General features: G+C 43.7%; 1 protein-coding gene across 13 annotated transcripts in view; it reads left to right on the forward strand.

Annotated features, from left to right (window-relative positions):
• Nucleotides 1-19,465, forward strand: part of SLC29A1 (solute carrier family 29 member 1 (Augustine blood group)) — a 115,667-nt gene that overhangs the window by 75,015 nt on the left and 21,187 nt on the right. For 5 of the 13 annotated variants that reach the window (XM_084828476.1, XM_084828474.1, XM_084828478.1 and 2 more), the window contains 3 exons: nucleotides 10,733-10,855; nucleotides 11,105-11,209; nucleotides 11,498-11,620. The exons of 2 other annotated variants lie outside the window; for them this stretch is intronic. The gene's annotated coding sequence lies outside the window, so the exon portion shown is untranslated. The remainder of the gene's footprint in view (nucleotides 1-10,732; nucleotides 10,856-11,104; nucleotides 11,210-11,497; nucleotides 11,621-19,465) is intronic. 6 more of the 13 variants (XM_084828485.1, XM_084828483.1, XM_084828480.1 and 3 more) reach the window with 2 other exon arrangements.

The raw sequence follows: 19,465 nt of genomic DNA on the forward strand, positions 1-19,465 counted from the left end.
AGAAGTGCACATTTGCGCAAATGTGCATTTTCCAATGCAAACACAATTTCAGGAAATTGAGAAAAATCAGATTCCGTCAGTGAGCAGACAGTGGAACAAAAGATTCCTGACAATCCGCGAAACATTGCCAGAACAGATTTTACAAAATCCATACATCCCTACACACGACGTACACAGCTTCATGAAAGCCTCTAGCTGGTGCCTCTGTTGCTTGCTCTGCAGCAGTATGGAAATAGTATGAGTTCAAGACAACCTTCCCATGTGACAAAGCCCATTGAGACCTTCCTGTGAGTCAAAAAGCATTGCTTGCTGCAATGGGGGGGGCGGGGCGGGGGGGGCACAGGAAGAGATTTTGTGAACTAGGAGCAAGTCGGCAACCTGGGCCCTAATGAGATTCCTTGCTCTCCCCTTGGGACAAAGGGGTCTTGTTTCTTTTATTCTTTGATGCAGCCAACAGCCATCGGAGGCTGAGCCTGGGAAAATGCCCTCAGCCTTTCCTGGCTCAGCTCTGCAACATCCATTTGCAAACGAATTCCCTGCTCTGGAGATGGGAATGTTACTGCCATATCTACAATTCAAGGAGGTTCTAATGGAGGGAGGTCCAAGGGCCTGTTTCCACACTATCAGCTTCACTTCGTTTGCAACTTTGTTGCGATGTTTCCTCAATAGCATCTTCTCCTTTTCCAGTTTCCACAATGCTTAAAGTCCCGGCTTAACATCGCTGTAGCCTGGGGCAGTGTGCTGTTTCCACTGAGCTCTAGTTCAATTATTTTCTTGATGGCTGGGTAGAGTCTTGAGTAGAGTCTGGGTTGGGTCTGATTACCTCATCAGTTCCCGCCTCCTCGGTTGTGTTTCCACCTCCTCGGCTGTGTTTCCAGGACAATGGAAGGAGAAGCTAATGGAGGAATATGAGATTTTTTTTAAAGGAATCAGCTTTTCTGTGAAGAGAGGCTTCCCCCCTCTCCCCTCCTTTCCCCTGAAAGTCCAGATGCACCTGCATTTCAGGAGCAAGCCTCATTGAGCACAGTGGGGATTACTTCTGAGTAGACACACATATGCTTGTGCTGGGAAGGGGGTGGGACACAAAGAGGGAAACTAGCCCCCATTTTAACCCAGAGGACCTCATTGACCACAATGGGAGTTACTTCTGAGGAGACAGTAATGGGTTTGTTGTGGGAAAGAGACCGAAACCAGCCCACATTTTAATGCACATGATCTCTATATGTTTATTTATTTATTGCATTTATACCCGCCTTTTCTCCTTTTGCAAGGAACCCAAGGCAGCTTACATTATCCTACTCCTCTCCATTTTATCCTCACAACAACCCTGTGAGGTGGGTTGGGCTGAGAGTCTGTGGCTGGCCCAAAGTCACCCAGTGAGCTTCCATGGCCAATTGGGGACTAGAACCCGGATCTCCCAGCTCCTAGTCCAACACTCTTGCCACTACACCACACTGGCTCTCCATGGAATCTGTGAATGAGTTACGTCCTAAGGCAATGGACCTGAGCCTCCAGGTTGTGCTTAATTTGAGGGTTTTGATATGTGCCATGTCAATTGAGGGGCTTCTCTGTGGTCATTGAGAGGGCACGCCTCATTCAGCACATTGGGAGAAAACACCCCTTGACTGGGAACATGGGCTGTGTTCTAATGCTTATTTCAATTATGCTTTAAAAGTTGGTCCCTCGGCATCCTGCTCCAAAATGGCGATGAACCTTCTGGAAAACAGGGAGGGAAAGGGTTGGGTCACTGTGGTCAGAGCGACACACCCACAAAGGCTGGGCTACACGCCTCATGGGCCTATGATACCGGACCCAGTGTGCTTGTGGAAACAGGTCAGTAATGGAGACACAATATGCTGGAGAAGTCAGACTATAAGTAGTCTCAGAAGAAGCGGTTTTTCAGCAATAAAATCTGGGGCTGGGGCTGAATGGCCACGATGTCATGGAAACACAGAGACCTCACCATGTAGCCAGGTTGGAGTAAATCGCTGGTGGAAACACAGCCAAGGTGGAAATGGCAAGGAAAGTAAAACAAAAGAAACCGAAATTGCCAAAATGGTTCCTAGGGGGAGTCATGTGGCCTTTCCTAACTTTCTTGTGTGCTCTTCCTCCACTTGCCACCCAATCCCTTTTGTGCACCATCTTTTCTCTGCTTCATCCCACCTTTTCCTACCGCAGCGGAGGCAGGCATTGGGAGTTCAGAAGCACCATTTACACGGGTAAAGGACCTCTTTCAGTCTGAGGACTAAATGCTATTTTGGAGAAGCTCTTTGGGTGGTGGGTGGCGCCAGGGCCAAAGGCAAAAGAGGTGGAGCCAAAAATACCCCTCCCAAATACCAGCATATAAATAAGCTTAAAGCTGTTACTGCCAATAACTAATACTTAGGAAAACATATTTCAACCTTTTAGAATGGGGGAGGGGGAAATGCACAAAAGCTGGAGGAAAAAATCAAAAGATTGGTAGTTTGGGGAAGGGGTGGGGCCATCTGGGGAATCCCAGGAGGGCCAGATTTGGCTTCCACACCAGAGGTTCCTCGCCCCCGATCTACACAGAACAATATAACTTTTGGACTGGATGGCCCCTTGATGTCGTGTAGTTCATGCCTACAATCTTTAAGAGATTGTGTGTGTGTGTGTGTGTGTTTTTATATAAATGTGTGGCCCTTCCTATGCTGCAGGCTAGAAGTTCCACCAAGGAAGGATGAGGAGGAATATAGAAGAATGGTGGCAAATGCTTGATATATCCAGGTGTTCCCATGGATCATGGGCTGAAGGATAAGAGGAGAGTGGTTGAGGACAAAGAGAGGAAAGAAGCAAAGCTGTGAATAGTAGTAGGGAGCGAGAAGCAGCCGTGGTGGGATGAGAGGAGGTGGGAAGATGCTGGAGAGGGAAAAGAAGTCAAGGCAAAGTCTGCCAGCTGTAGGAAGGGGTTTGTGTGTGTGTGGGGGGGGTTTCATGAAGCTCTTAACTACCCTTGTGCTACTAGCTGGATGACATAAAATGTTCCTGTATAAATAACATAATGTGGACTAGGTGGATGACCACCTGTTCCTGGCAAGGTCCCTTTGCCTTTTAACAGTTGCATGACAGAGAAGAAATTTAGCGGATGTTTTTTTCCTTGATAGTGGTGGCAAAAGCTCCTGTCAAAAAAGCACAAGGGTCCTCTTGGAGGAGAAGAACAATGTCAACCCTACTGAAATCCTCTTTCCAAGTATTTTCCTGTCACAGGGGAGGAAAAGAAGACAAAGTCAGAGCACCTCTTTGAATTGTTTTTGACAAGCTATGGTTTGTCCACGCCATAGTTTTACTGAGTGTCACAAACAAGCAAAGTAAAAGCAGAAAAGAACAGTTTTTCCTGAAATATGCAGTACACTTGCAGTAACTTGTCACTGATTTGCCTTTTTAAAATGTTACTAATGCATATTATAGGCTGGATTAAAAAGGGAATGAAAATAAAGTCTCTTCTCAAAATATTACCACAGTGACCATTTTCAGCCATTTGGAGGAGGAATTTAATTAGTTAAAATTATTCCTATTGGGGTCATCTTTCCAGCTCAAGCATACTGGTTGCAACATGATGTATTACCCTTTACACGACTCTACAGAGTATAAGTTTATGCAGTTCCACAGAGTATAAATGTATGCCGTTCCCTCTGTCATGGAGCAAAACAGTACTTTGACATCACACAGCAAGTCTGTGTATAACCTTTTAACCTGGCAAGAAAAAAGGGGCCCTGTATCTGTCTTAAGATGAAAGAGGATGTTCTGTATCTTTGGATTTCAGGAATAGGCTTAGACTATATCCCTGGCAGGGTGTACTTGGATTAAATTATTCCCAAGGAAAGCAGTATTTGTGTTCCAAGAGAACTTTGCTCTTTTTTTCCTGAGCAAAATATTTTTGCAGTATTTTGAATAGTTTGGCAAGAATTTGGGTACTACAGGCCAAGGAAGAGGGAGCATAAGTTAGGGGTGGCTGGCAAAATGGAATTAGGAGGAGCCACAGCCACATCTGTTTATCATTTTTATTATACTTTTGTAGCTCAGTGCTAAGCATTTTTTTACTCAGAGGTCAGTCACTGATTTTAGTGGAGTTCATGTCTAGATTATGTGTGTTTAAGATTGTACCCTTAATTTACAAAGTGCTTTACAACCTTTGTGTCCACCTACATTCCCATTCTGCATAGAGAGAGTTTGAGGGACAGTGAATTAACAAAGGCTCTGCCTTGGGTTTATGGGACAAATAAGACTTGAAGTCCGGCTTTGTTCACTGTACCACACTAGCTCTCAGCTTTGGAGTCATGGAACAGGGAGCCTAGGTATTGCACTAGAGGCCTTGCCCTAAACCGTTTTTAGTTTTTAGCCTTCACCAAATGTGATGGTTCATTTTCATGGTTTTTATTGGCCAATAAGGACTAGAATATTGCTATGCACAAATGACTGATGTTTTAACCAAGAGTTCCAGGTTTGGACGTCACATAAACAACCCAGGGATGGGATGTCCCTGGGTTGTTTTATCACAGTAGAACTGGGAGGGTGCGCACAAACCAGCACACATGCTCGCTCCCACTGCATTTCCAACAATGCATGGTTTATTAACTGGGTTGTTGGTGACATACAAACTGGGTCATTGATAAACTTCATTGGAAAGAAAACAAGGAAGAGTCATGTGGCACCATAAAGACTACACACATTTATTCTGCCATCAGCTTTATGAAGGGAACAGTGCCCATGAAAGCTTGTAACAATAAATTTGAAAGTTTTTAAGGTGCCACAAGACTTCATTGTTTTTGCTGCAACAGGCTAACAGGGCTACCTCTCTAGAAATTGTTTCATTGGAGACGTCATTCCATAGTATCATAGAAACAGCCCTTCTCCTTCCAGCCATTGTTCTAATTTCTGTTAGGGCCTTCTAGAGCGGGGTTGGGTAGGAGGGCTAGATGGTCTAGTGACCATCTAGGGTGGCCCTCAGAGAACCCAGAGCGGAGGATTGGGCCCATAGTCAGTTACCAGATTATAAAGCAGCTTAGGGCTCAATCCTATGCATGTTTAGACAGAAGTCCTACAACTCCCAGCATTCCCTATGCTGGCTGGGGCATGCTGGGATTTGTAGGACTTCTTTCTGTCTAAATATGCATAGAATTGCACCATTAATAGACCTATTCAGGCACTCTACTTCTGTGTAGAATCAATGTGAGTGGGGAGAGCGAGGACAAGTGTGATAGGTCCCTCCCACCCCCCACTGTTTCATCGGCTGCCCCCACAGGTTGGAGGGATAACTTCTGCAGCAGGGATCTGGCTAATCAATCCAGAAGGAGCATCTCCCCCTGTACCTATTCCTATACTCACATTCAACAGCACCTTTTAGGATTTCCACTCATAGAAAGTGTGTCCCCAAATCCTCCCATTTGAATCTGCTTGAGATGTTGGTTAAAGAGTGTCAAGGGGTGGTTGATCAGCACTAAGTAATCCTGAGTGAGCCACCCTTAAGCTATTCAGGGTCATGACTCTTTTGGGCAACTCAGTAGATGTTATGCAAAACCTAGTCTTATCGCGGCTTGCTTCTCTGCTTGTGTTCGTCAGAAAGGGCCCCCCCCTGTTGATTATCCATTCTAGGCAAGCTGCTGTGGGCAGGTGGTTTGGCTTAGATATCTGCTTTTTGGTTCATTCGTAGACTGCTGATACCTATTGTAATTCCTAGCATATGCAGCCTAAGTCAGGGGTGGGCAGAAAGTAGATCTCCAGATACTTTAGACCTCAACTCCCAGCATTCCTGACCATTGACTATGCTGGCAGGGACTTCTGGAAGTTGAAGTCCAAAATATCTAGAGATCTACCTTCTGCCCACCCCTGCCCTGGTGGGTTTATAAAGCAGATGACGTCACCTGTGCTCTGAGTATGTCTCTTTTCAGTATCATCTCAAGATCAGGCAGGGCTCATGTGGCAGGAGGGAGGAACATTTAAGCCTAAACCTGCCTGTTCCTTCCAGCTTCATGATCTGGGATCTGAAGCTGTGATTTGGCCAATTGCTCCATTTCCCCAGTGCTCAAAAGGGGCAGGATTGAGGACAGGGTTGCCTCTGACGTAACATGGCGAGGTACAACTGCTTGCTTCGCTGGTGAGAAAGGGTAATTACATGTGTAATTAATTTCAGCTGCTGAAATGTTCTGTACAGAATTTTCCCTCTGATGTACGATTGTATATATGCTTGGGGCTTGGGAGAAGAATCCAAGTAGCCCATTAGTCTTGTGAATATTGGCGGCACATCAACTGGGCTGTTCCAAAGGAAGTCTGGCTTCGTCTGGCATTTTGCTGTGATGGGGCCCATTCAAGGGTTACAGGGTGGAATCCTCACTGCTTTGCATGCTGCCTCCTGGAAAGGTGTATAATTGCGCGCTCAGATTTGGTATCATTTAGAAGAGCGTAACTCCAGTGAGCCTTAGGTTTACACAGTCGTTACAGGGAAATGAATTTAGATGCTGAAAAGCTCAGTCTAGCAAGGACAGGACAAGCAAGTAGTGTTTAAAAAACAGGCATGAAGTTAATTAGCTGTGTAAATTGGCCCAGCTTTGCCCTCAAAAGGAATATAACATGTTGTGATAGGTAAGCAATCAGGGCAGCTGGTGTAACAACAATTATTTTTTCATCTTTTGTTTTTTCTTGCTTTTCTTTATATTTTTTATTTCAAAATAGATATGGTATGCTGTATTTAAATTAAGTGTTTGAGGGTACAACGTGTACTTATATATCTAGTATAATATATTACTGACTGTTGAAGGTTTATTTTAAGTTTTATTATTATGTAACACTATATTCCTTTTTTAATTATTATTAGTAGTAATAATCTAGGCTAGTGGGAATGAACTGTAGACCTGTTTCTTGGATATAAGATTGATGATATGATATTGAAATATAAGGTTGTTTATTAAACTGTAAGATTGTTAAAGTTATAGATATAGTTTGTAAAACAGAATGGCATCGGAGGCTGGGGGGTATTGGAGTTTAAATTTAATTATTTAAGGGGGAGGGAGAGGGAGGGGGAAGGGGAAAGAATCTACTTCCTTTTTCGTCACCTCCTTTCCTCCTCCCTTTACCTTTTTTCTTTTTTTTCCCTTTCTTTTTCCTTCTCTTTTTGTTATTATGGTGTCCTCATCAGAATATTGTGGGGAAATTCTAGTATTGATCAGGTTGTTGGTATGTTTGGTATTGTATATTTCATTTATAAAGATAAAGTAAATAAAAATATATTAAAAAAATATTTTTATGAGGTGCCATCATTGTGTGTGTGTGTGTGTGTGTGTGTATATATGAAAAAAGGAAAGTCCCTTTCCATATGTGCTTACAATCAACGTTAATTTTAAATTAAAATACAACCTAAGTGGGGCATGTTTTCTTGTACAATGTAAGCCTTGTCATTTGAATATACTTAACTCTGAGCTATGTATTATGGGCCACCCTGGAATTTAATTCAGAGACCTAGGCTGCATCTACATGGCACCGATTTCATTGTTTGCTCAGTAGGAGCTATGCAGTATTAGCGCTGCGAATTAACAACTGGGGTGGTAGATGGGAGGGTTAAAGCTCTTCCCAAGCTAGGAAGAGCAGAGAGCACAGAGCTGGGGAGGAGGAGAGAGCGAGTAGCATGCAGGACTTGCTTGTGAGTAGACATTCATCAGAAACCCCACATACACATTTCTGAGGTGGGCAGGTAAGCGGGCAGCCGCCGCCTCGGGAGATTGAGCTGGCATTGAGAGCAGAGAGTGCGGAGCTGGGGAGGAGGAGAGAGCGAGTAACACGTAGTTACTCAGCTGCTCAATCAACAGGCTCCCCCCACACACACACACAAACACAGGCTCAATGAAGCGCTTCTGAGTACATGTTTATGAAAATCATCCACCCTGGCACCCACTCTTTCTCAACTGAGCAGCTTCGAATCCACAGGCATGCAGCATTTCTCAGCTGTGTTCCTTTGTAGCTGAAAATTTCCACTCAAGCTTGATACTTAAAGTGAGAGGGGCAGCGACGTGGAACCGAAGGCAATGAGTTACTTCCCGGTAGACATGTTTGCCCCTCTGCTCTCCCCCTGCCCCAGGCTACTTTCCCTTCTACCAGCCTGCTTGTTCATGCCCTGTAACTGCGGAGCTGCGAAGGATGAAGGTGGAGGGGCGAAAAGGCATCATAGTGACGCTATCGCTAACGACTCTGCAATTTCAATCGGAGGAAGGGACAGATAGCTCAACTCCCTACAGTGAATCCGAAGCAAGTGAAAACTTCGCAGCAAATGGACTCCAAGAAAATTTCTCCGTGAAAACCACAATTGGGCTGTGAAGTGGCAACTGTGTCATCTGTTGCAAAGATCTTCCCTTCGAAGCTGCAGCGGGGCAAATGGCTCATATAGTTGGGGCCCTGGTTTTGATTGCCCTTTCGTTCATTCTCTTTTGCCATTGTCAAAGCCTCCTTGGAACCAGTTTTAATGGATTAAAACTGGGGATTCAGGGCACTTATATTCTTGCATTAGCGGCTTGTGTAGCAATTTTAAGGCCTGTGGAGCAGGGGAGTGAAGATGGTTGAATAAGTGCTCACAAGAGTACTTACAATGTTATCATGAACATGATATCATTTACCCATCATTTCCAGTTATGGTGATTCAGTGCATAGTTAAACTATGGAATTCACTACCACAAGATGTAGTGATGGCTACCAACCTGGATGGCTTTGAAAGGAGATTAGACAAGTTCATGGAGTATAAGGCTTTCAATAGCGATTAGTTATGATAGCTGTATTGACTTCCAGTATCAAAGGCGGTATGCCAGTTGCTGGGAAACACAAGTGGGAGGGTGCTGTTGCGCTCATGTCCTGCTTGTGGGCTTCCCATGGGCACCTGGGAACCCTTGTGGGCCTTGCTTCACAGCTTTTCCCCAAGCCATGTGGCAATTGAAATAACGGGGGGGGGGGGTGTGTTATGGAAGATATTCTCCCTTTCCATTCATCTCACTGTTTTCTGGTCCATGTGCAGTTCCCAAAAGTCATTCCAGTGCTTGCATATGGAGATGCAAAAGCTTATGTAGAAGAGGGGAAGAAAAAGGGAAGAAGAGCTGAGTGGATGCTATATTGCAGAGCAAAATTTATGTGTTCCTACACTGGGAGCCATATTCCTTCTTCATGGAACGAATAGTGGAGTAAGCTGGGTTCAGCCCCGAAACTTTTTTTTAGTACCAAAGTCTCTGCCCTGGAACATGTGAAGGAGTGATAAAGAAGAGTGCCTCTGAACATGGAGAGAGAGCGGTTCCCTCAACAGTCAGTAACTACAGCTTATCTCTACACATACGGGACCAAGGGACAAGACTCCTGGGTCAGAAGCTGTGGCTTCTAGGCGGCTTGAATCATGACACTTTTTTTCTTTTAGAAATTAACAACAGGTAATAAAGCTGGAGTAGAAAGCATTGTAACTTTTGCTGAGAGCTTTGTGATCTTTGGCCTATACCAAAAACAGACAGATGTCAGGGAGGGAGCATTTTGCATCTTCAGGACCATTGCAGGAAAGGAATGTCCATTTCTGTGTTGCCCTCATTAATCACCCCTAGTCAGAATTAAAGAACCTACGGACCGGTTTACATGAAGACCATGTGAAACAGCCTCTCTGTGGTAGCTGCTACTCCACACAGCAGCCATAACATGTAGGCATTGTAGAGTAACCCACTACAGATGGACAAATATGTCCATTTTGGTTTCTCTCAGTTTCTCATATTTCCAATCTTAAATTCAGTTTGTATTGAACTTTGAGAATTTCTCCAGTCTTGGGTTTGGTTTGTCCCAAACATCAAGATAAAAAAGTCTGCATGAAAATTCATAAGCATTTTTGTGCACATTTCTCCTTAAACATTTCTCCTTTTTGTATGCATTTTACCTATTCTGCATATTTTTGTAAGCATGTTTCCTAAAGAACACATATTTGAACATTATTTTCTTTAGTATGCACATTTTTGTAAGCATTTTTTGATTGGAAAACTCCATTGCAAAATTCAGAAAAGTGCAAAGTTCTAAGGCTAACTTGAATTTCAGTTCACACAGTGGTTCAAAAGTGCGAAATTAGGTAAGTTCGCATTAAAACGTTAACTGAACAAATTTCTCCCCCATTCCTAGTTACCACCAACCGCTCTTTTTTTTCTGCCACACATTCTGGCTAGTGGTGGCATGGAAAGACTCCATGTGGTGGGCAAGATCTATGAAGCAAGCCACTACGTGGTGAGCCAAAGGGTGGACCCATATAATATATTGTGACAATAAAGATTGTTAGCGGGTATCAAAAATCTCTAGTGAGAGGTACTAAATCCTGATGCATTTGACCTGAGGATTACTAGAAACCATTCTTGATGCAGTTCTTTGGTCAAGTGATGAATATTTGTCTGTTTGAATCCTGGGCTACACACCAGCAACCACATGGGAGCTGCTTGAAGCAATGTCCATAGGGTGGTGATGTAGTCTATCCCGTGCTGACTGAGGACTGTGGGTGTTGTAGTCCAACACATTTCGAGGGCATCAGGTTGGGGAAGGCTTGGTAATGCAGGGCCTGATTTACATCAGATACAAGAAAAAGAAAAAACAATAAAAGAAGCATTTGCTTACAAATTATGGCACACCTGCAGTCAAATTCTTCATCCTTTGTCTTCTCTGTGTTTATCCCAAGAAACTGAGAGTTGTTGTGCTCTTCATATCATACTATCTCCTCTTGCAGAAGGACATCAAAAGAGACACAGCAGAGACGTACTTATCAGCTTAAAAACAAGGCAAAGGAAGGAAGGGAGAAAGAGACAGGAAAGTCCAGCAATTTTCAGGGTGTTTTGGCATCCTTTTGAAGGTCAGTCAAAACATGGTTCTTCCTTATCTCAGAAACATTCTGGATACCACTGAATTTGAGCAAGTGGGGTTGGGGTGGGGTTGAGGTTTTATGATAGCGTTGTTGTTGTTTTTTTAAAGCCCTATGTTAAATAACTGCTTGATCTGCTTTGAGCTGATTACATATCAGAAAACACAATACCGTTTTAGCCTTCTTGGTGAATGCATGGTATTGGGTCCAGAAAAATGTGGCCTCTCTGTTTTTCTATAGGTAAAATGGTTTAAAATGGCACAAAGTTAGCCTCATTAACAGTACACGCCTATGCATGTCTACTCAGAAGCAAGTCTCATTGTTTTCAGTGGAGCTTACTTACAGGTAAGTATGTATAGGATTGCAACCCAAGGATAAAAATATCCCCGTCGCATATTAATGCTAGTTTTTTTCTTACAAAACCTCTTACTAACTTAACCAGTTATTGTAAACCTTTCCTTTCCCCCCTAATTGTACAGATTTTAATTCCAGTCTTACAGTTTTGGAATATATCTTGTGTTGTTCTTCATTTCTTGCCTCTGTCTCATTTAGTTTAAATCAGGGAGGTGTTGGAGACCTCTGTTGCGCCCTGAGAAGGGACCATTTTTTACTGGAAATTTCTTTTTTTCCTAGGTTTCTACAACCATCTATAAGGTGTACGGCTGGTTTTATTATCCACATCTCCATCCTCCTCTAAATTAGGATCTTCTTCTCCAGGATCAAGACTGAAGAGTGCTAGTAGCTTTTGTCCTCAGGGTGGGTGTATATTATGTGTGTTGTGTCATCTTGCATATTAATGATTCTGAGTGGAAATCTGCAGTGTGACTAGATGCCAGCCCCTCTTAGTTGTTTGGTAAGGTATCTAAAAGATTTGCTAATTCATAGCGTCTTTAGGCAGATCTTGGAAAAACAACCTGTTCCCCCTCATATTCATTGGTTTTGTGTTGTCTTGCAGTGCTGTCTTTCAAAAGATGTCATCTTTTAACAAGCTGATGGATCTTATAAATGATATCTCTAGGATTCCCTCCTGCTTATGATTTGAGAGCTAGAGCTCTATGAGCATGTTCTACGTTGTCAGGGGTTCACTTTCAGTTCTGGAAAGAGTTTTGAAAACCATGTTATCAGAAAGGCTATTAGATCTTGTCTTTCCTGGGATATTTGGATCCCTAGGATAATCATGTTGGGGCATCTCCTATGATTTTCCAGGTCTTCTACACGTAGGAGGTCTGTATTAGATATTTTCACTTGTTAGAGATGTTTGATTCCTAATTTAAGTGCTTCATCTCCAGTTTTGGCCATGTTGGCCAGCTTTTCCATTAGCCTGAAAACTTGGTTTTGAGGGATTTGATTGTCCTGCTACAGCCCATTCTGCTGTTAGCTCTCTTGCCAGACCTACTTAATTTGACCCATAATGGCTGCCATAAACTCCCAGTCCTCTTTAGTTGTTCCCAGGAACTTGCACACCATATTTGGGCCTTCTTCCTTGTCCAAGTAACTAGCGCTTTTAAGATTGTTTTGCCAACTACAGTACGTTTTCAGGCTGTATATTTCTCAAAGTGGAAGAGAACTCTGTTGCATGACCTTTTGAATCTTTGTTTCGTTGATTCCCACCCAGTTTGGGCTGCTGTTTTTAATAAATTTGCCCCACCTGGGACAGGAGCTCTGCTTTCCCACCTTCTTCTAGGGGTGACATTGCAACTCCCTTCCAGCTCCCATTTTTAAGCTGCTTTGTTATCCTAGCTCTCAAGTAATTTGTGTATCGGTGATAATATTAAATTCATAGTAAGGCAGGGGTGGGCAGAAGGTAGATCTCCAGATGGTTTGGACTTCAATTCCCAGAAGCTCCAGCCAGCATGGTCAATGGTCAGGAATGCTGGGAGTTTGGGAGCTCCAAAACCTCTGGAGATCTACTTTCTGCTTACTCCTGAAGTAAAGGACAATAGTAAGGATCACGTTCTAGCTATATCCATTTTTTATTATCTTCACGCCCATGTTTTTTGTGCTTAGCACATTAGCCTGCAAGAGATATATCTGTGAGGATGGCAGTTTTTTCCTTCTTTTTTGTCAGTCTTTGCCTGCAAACCTATACCCACTTACCTGGGAGTAAACTTCATTGAACTTAGTGGGACTTTCTTTTGAGCAGATATGCACAGGATTGCACTGTTACTTCTCACCTTGCTAACTTGATTTATCTTCCAGTGTACCTAATCCAATGTGTGTATAACTGCTAGGACTGTCACCTAATTAAAGAAAGCTTAGCCAATTAGGTGTGCAAATTTAAATACTTTAGGGAGCAATCCTATGGCCACTAGTCAGTGGCTAGACAGCCATAGGATATCTAGTTTTCCAGGAACCGACCTCAGAGCCCACACTCCAAGGTCGGTTCCCGGAGAACCGACCTCCCCACTTCCACGGTGCCTCATATGCAGCGCAGAACAGCTCCGTGCTCACAAGAGGAGCGTGGAGCAGCCAAAACAGGGTGTTCCGGAGGGCGTTCTGGGGCAGGGAGGACGGAAATGCCGGTATGACACATCCTATGTGTCATCCGGCAGCCTCCTCCCCCACTCCGCCCTCCTGTGGCTAGACAGCTGATATCAGCTGTCTTGCTGAAAATGCAGGGCAGGAGAAGTGCAGAGAGAATGATCCCCTCCGTGCTTCTCCTGCATTGCATTGGATAGGCGGTTGCCTCCGAGTTTGGAGGTGGCCACCTATCTGCATAGGATTGCGCCCTTAGTTGATTAATTTACAGATTGAATCTGCATATATTTGCATATGATTAAAATGATTATTTTTAAAGAAAAACCATACTGTCGTTTTTAAGTGGTGTTGCAACAAGTGCAGTCTTAGCAGAGGCATTCCATTCTATGTGTGAGAGCAGAGGGAATGCTTATCTAATGACTGCAGTTTTAATAAGTATCTATACCAGGGGTGCAGAACCTCTTTCAGCCCAATGGTTGCATTCCATTTCAGAGAAGCTCTCGGGGGCTGCATTCTAGTGGCGGGTGGACAGGGTCAAACCCCTAAAAAGGACAGGGTCAAACCCCTAAAAATACCAGCTAATTGTAGCTTAAAGTTCTTATTGCCAGTATCTAAGCCTTAGGAGAGGCATTCCAACCTTTAGCATGGGGAAAACACTGCACAAATGTTGCAAAACCACCAAACAATCAGTGGCTGGGGGAAAGGGGAAAGAGCCATGGGAAAGGGGTCTGGCAATCTGGGAGAGCCTGGAGAGCCAGATTGGGACCCCAAGCAGGCTGGATTTTGGCCTCTGGCCCTGAGGTTCTATATGCATGATCTGTATTGAAAATATTTAAAATTAAAGGTATTGCTGCCTGCTTGAAAAGGGATTCTTTTTTATGTCGTGAATGTTATGCTTATAATAAATATCTAGTATTTTATATAATCTCCTCCTTCATCTGATGAAATAGTCATAACAGCCTTCCCCAACCTGGCACCCTCCAGATGTTTTGGACTACCAACTCCCAGCACCCCTCACTATTGGCCATGTTGCGTTTGATGGGAGTTGAAGTCCAAAACATCTGGAGGGCACTAGGTTGGGGAAGGCTGGTCTATAAAACATCTAGAGGGCGTTGTCACAGTGTCTTTTTATTGTTGTTGTTTATTGTTGCCATATGTTCTTGGGTTATGTCTGCTGGTCATATTGGCTAGCATGGCTATGAAACCGAAACCAGGGTAGGGCTATGTAGAAAAACACAGGTTTTAGAAGTCTGAGTTTCCATTCTGCCTGGCTTGAATTCTCTCTCGCTTCAGTACAGGAGAAGTCCATTTGTGCTTGGTTTGCATTTGGATTCTCTTTCTGCAATGGAAGTTGGGGTAGCATTATAGATAGAGTGAAGAAGCATTCTTCGCAGTTGCATGATTGTAAAATGTTATGCTCATAAGCGGGCCAGGTCATGATGGCAGGTTGATTGTTTTCCCCCTTTGAAATATCAAGTATAGGTTGAAGCAATGTTTGAGAGGATATGGGACGAGAGATACTGATTCTAGAGGGACACACTGAAATGTATGAAGCAGTAGCAAGAGGGCAAACAACAGAACTAGGCTGGGTTAACTAAAGACCGGTTGATATGTTACAAATAACTGTGTTTGGTTAGTGCTTTTGCATGAAAACATATAGTGTGAGAACCAAATCCTTCCCAGGTAACAGCTGCAATTTCCTTGGGTTAATTTCTGGAAGCATTTAGTTTGCACACTCACAGGAACTGCCATAGTTTTGTTGGCATCTGAGAAAGTGTAAGAGAAAATCATTTCCTTCAGGGGTGTCACAAGGATGGCAGTACACCTGCGAAGTGGAATCTGGTTCATAGAATGGAGAATAAGAATTAAAATTATCTGTCATGCACAAAGACAGCTTTTTGTGGGCCCAAATCCAGAATCCACCACTGTTAGGAATGGATGCCATGGAAATGGGCCACAGTGGATACAGTCCATGGTCTCATTCTGGTTGCTTTTACTCACATTTCCACATTAATTCCAAAGAAAGCTGTGCTGTGTTCACTGGAAATGAGGCAGTGTCGAAACGGAAAAACCGAGCTAGGAGCCCACTTCTTGCCAGCAACACTACGATAAACAAGAGTTACTCATTAAGCACAAGCAAGAGGAAGCACTTGACTCTAAAATGTCTCCTACCCATCTGCTCCTGATTATCTCTCCTTTCCTATCTCCATTCATTCTCAGGCCTTCAGCCTTGGACAAGCTCACCTGCTCTCAGTTCCCTCTGCTTGTCCCCTTCTAACTTCCTGCTTCTGTGCCTTCTCTCATGCCCCTTCCCATGTCTGGAATAATTTTCTCTTCTCTGTTCTTTGAGCCAACTCCTCTTCCTTCAGGTCCCTCCTTATTATAACTCATTCTTTTGTGATACCTTTCCAGGTCCGCTGTAGCTCCATCTTGTCTGCTAAACCTTTCTTTGTCTGCTAAACCTTTCTTCCAAACCGCATATAGTGTAATACCTTTATTAGGCCAACTCAAAAGTCACAAAAAATGTGCCAGCTGTTGAGATTTCCAGTTCATCAAGCAAGATGTTACAAAAATGCCTGATGCAGAGATCTGGAAATCTTGAAAGTTTGCAGATTTCTTGTGATCTTTGAGTTGGCCTAATACATTTATTACACTATATGGATTTTGGATTTTTTCTTAGGGCCAATGCAGCTGCTTTTGTATTTCCTTTCTTCATCTCTGTTAATCGTTTTATTTATTTTTATTTGTTTATTGAATAAATACATTTTATGACTTGTTTCCTCTCCCATCATTTTTGTCTTACCTGTCTTAATGAGGGCTTACCACACACAGGTGCAAGCCCTGAATCACTAAGCCAGGACTGCCTTTTGTAAAAGAAAGAAAACAAAGTAGCTTCTGGAGGGTGTGGTTTTGAGTAGAGAAGCTGTATGTGTGTGGATATAGATACAGGGTTGGATCCATATTTAGGCACGTGCAACTGGGCTGGAGGAAGTGGAATTCCCTGTGCCCTCCTCGCCATGACAGCTCCTCCAGCCCTCTGACAATGCTACACAGAGGGTTGGGGGACCCTGCTGAATAAGGTGAGCTGTGTTACAGGGGGAGAGGAGAGCCCCCAAAATCGTGCACAGGCGCTTTCCATCAATTGATCCCTCCCACCCACCAAAGGCAAATCATGAATCCAGCCCATGGATATACACTACATATATGCCAATCTTTTAATAGTTAATGTCGCTCTCTGTTTTTATCATTTAATCTCCGATTTAAAAGTAGGTTTTAGGTTTTTGCATTTTTATGTATTTTAATCTTTGTATTTTTATTGGACATCGACTTGAGCAGTCATTGAGTAGAGAGGTGATCAAAAAATATTCTTAATAAAGAAATGCACACACACACATCACTTTTCCTACTACCCATGTTTTTACTCCAAATTACCTCCCTCCCTGCTGCTTTCTGTGGGGGGACATGTGTTTCTCCCTTCAAATGCAGGAGGGTGCAGTTTCAAGCAGAAAAATAGATAGTGGGGAAAGGGCCAATCTCTCTCTCTCTCTCACACACACATACACACACACACACACACTTCTGTGCTCAAATTTGCCCTCTCCCAAAGTATTTTTCTTTACAGAAAGCAGCCCTCTGGGCTTTGCTACTCATCTCTGTATTGCATATTTAGGCCCTTCAAAGGTAAGCTCTCCAGGCAAGGGTCCCATCATTGGTAGCTATTAGCCATGATGGAACCAGTAGGATTACCAGATGTTGGGGACAAATACCAGGAGATGTTCCTTACTGTCCTACCCTGCTTCTGAGCTTCATGGCCTTGTTCTTCCTGCACTTTTCATGCTCTCCTTCTCTTTGGCTTCCTGTTCAGGAGAGAAGCTAGAAAGCGTTTGGATGCTTTGACAAATGTCATCACTTCTAGACAAGACGTATGGACTATCCCCAGATTTTTTAAATACGTTCCCTATTTTTTATAAGGTGTTTTGGGAAGAGAAATGGTTATTTTTGACTGGCTCGGTGGCAAAGGGTTTTGTAGTTCCTCTTGATACGTCATCAGGCATGGCCTTGAGAGGAAGGCCAAACGTTCCAGAACTATGACATTGCTGTTATGACAGCACCATAAATTTCCACAAACTAATATATTGGTAAACAGGCTTTGCAAACTGCTTTGCTGAGACAGAACCAGCTTCCCCCAGCTGCCAACTGCAGAATTGTTTGAGAATACTGGCTCTTCCTGATGACTGCCAATTCCTAAAAGGCTAGTTTGTTGTTATAAAGACATATCAAATTACTTGTTTATTATGTAGAGTCACCCAAAAGTTCAGGATTGTATATATTCATTTGTTATTGAGCAGCTCCCTGAATTCTGGGGGCTTTGTGCCCCTGGCTTACTTTACTCCACTCTGTGATGGCTGGATTACTCTTGTTTATTGTAGGATTCCTTGTAAGAGCTGGATACCTCCACCCCACACACACCTCCAGTTCCTAACTCTGCCTCATTTCTTATGAACAAAACACAGCTTTCTTTGGAAAAAAATTAGAGGTGTGTGGCAAACGCAACCAGGAAGAGAACATGGGCTATGTCCATTATGGCCTTTTGTCCATGGGTATCCTTTCCAAAGAGTGTTCAGTTCTGGATTTGTGCCCACAGAACTGTGTCACTTGTGTGACTGATGATTTTAAGTTTTTATCCTCCTGCCTGTGAATTAGTTTCCCATCATAGCCTTGTTGGCATCTGGGGAAGTAGGAGAGGTGCAAGTCAGGGGGTGTAATGAAGCAGGGGTGCAAGGAAGCCTTCCTGAAAGGGGACAGGGATTTACCATGTTACGAATGAGCATAGGCTAGCTTAGCCCAGCTGATCCTGCAACCCTGCTTATCCTTCCTGACAGAGCCAAGCTTCCTCCATTCCCATATAATCCCCGAGCTGTTGCTGCTGTTCTGGTCCTGTCTGGAAATCTGTGATTTCCTCACTTCAGCAGTGACCTCAAGCCACCCACCAGATGTGGCAACCGGACACTGCTGACCACAGAGGCCAGGACAAACTCTCCAGCTGCTGTGACTCTGACACGGGCTTAGCCCCTGCCACTCCCCCAAAAAGGATGCCGTAGCTTAGTCCTGCTTCCTTCAAATATATGCCTCCCAGCACAGGATTAAGCTCAACAACCTGAGACACGGTCAGCTGTGTACACTCAGGTACATGCAGTGTTTGCTTTGCTCAAGAGTGCTCTGTTTGGGCACAGGTGTGCCGATGTTTGCAGGCAGCATAGCAAAGGAGGAGCCTTCTGCAAAACTTTCTCTGCGTTATGGGTTTTGGAAGCCCCCACTGTAGCGTGCTCTGACAGTATATTTTATTGTTTTTGTTTCTTGTTACCAAATACCAGTTCCTCGGTCGCGTCTGTTGGTCACATTAGCTAGCGTGGCTGTGAAACAGAACTCCGCTTGTGCTTGGTCTGCATTTGGAATCTCTTTCTGCGGTGGAAGTGGGGGCAGCATTGTCGATAGAGTGGAGAAACACTCTTCGCAGTTGCGTGATCGTGAAACGTTATGCTCATGAGTTGGCCAGGTCATGATGGCAGGTTGATTGTTTTTCTCCTTTGAAATATGAGGTATAGATTGAAGCAGTGTTTGAGAGAGAATATGGGATGAGAGATACCAGAGGATCTGATTCTAGAGGGACACACTGAAATGTATGAGCAGTAGGAAGAGGGGAAAGCCCCTGAACCAGGCTGGGTAAATTACAGAAGGGCTCTCTAGACAGTGCACCTCAACTGTATTTGGTTAGTGCTTTTGCATGAAAACATGTAGCATGACTGTTCACAAATACGGGTTCAGTTTCCTGGCAGTAATTCCCATGAGCCTGACAGCACATTTTCCAACTGCTGTGTTCACAGGAACTGTCACGGTGATGCTGCAGCTACTGTACATCTCTGGATGGGGTGGTTCTCACACTATGGTTTTCCATGTGATTACATGCTCAGAAAAATTTGGTGGTGCATATATGAAGTCTTTTTGATAACATGTGAACTGGCCCTATATCTCATCCAAACAGTGTTTACTCTGAGACTGCTTTGGCCCTTGTACTGTGCTGCTGTGTCTTTTTCTAGAATGCTTACTCACAAATGAGAAATA

Source organism: Heloderma suspectum, chromosome 1 (assembly GCF_057233095.1).
Source record: "Heloderma suspectum isolate Gila_16-S chromosome 1, 16-S_ref, whole genome shotgun sequence".
Lineage (NCBI taxonomy): Eukaryota > Metazoa > Chordata > Lepidosauria > Squamata > Helodermatidae > Heloderma > Heloderma suspectum.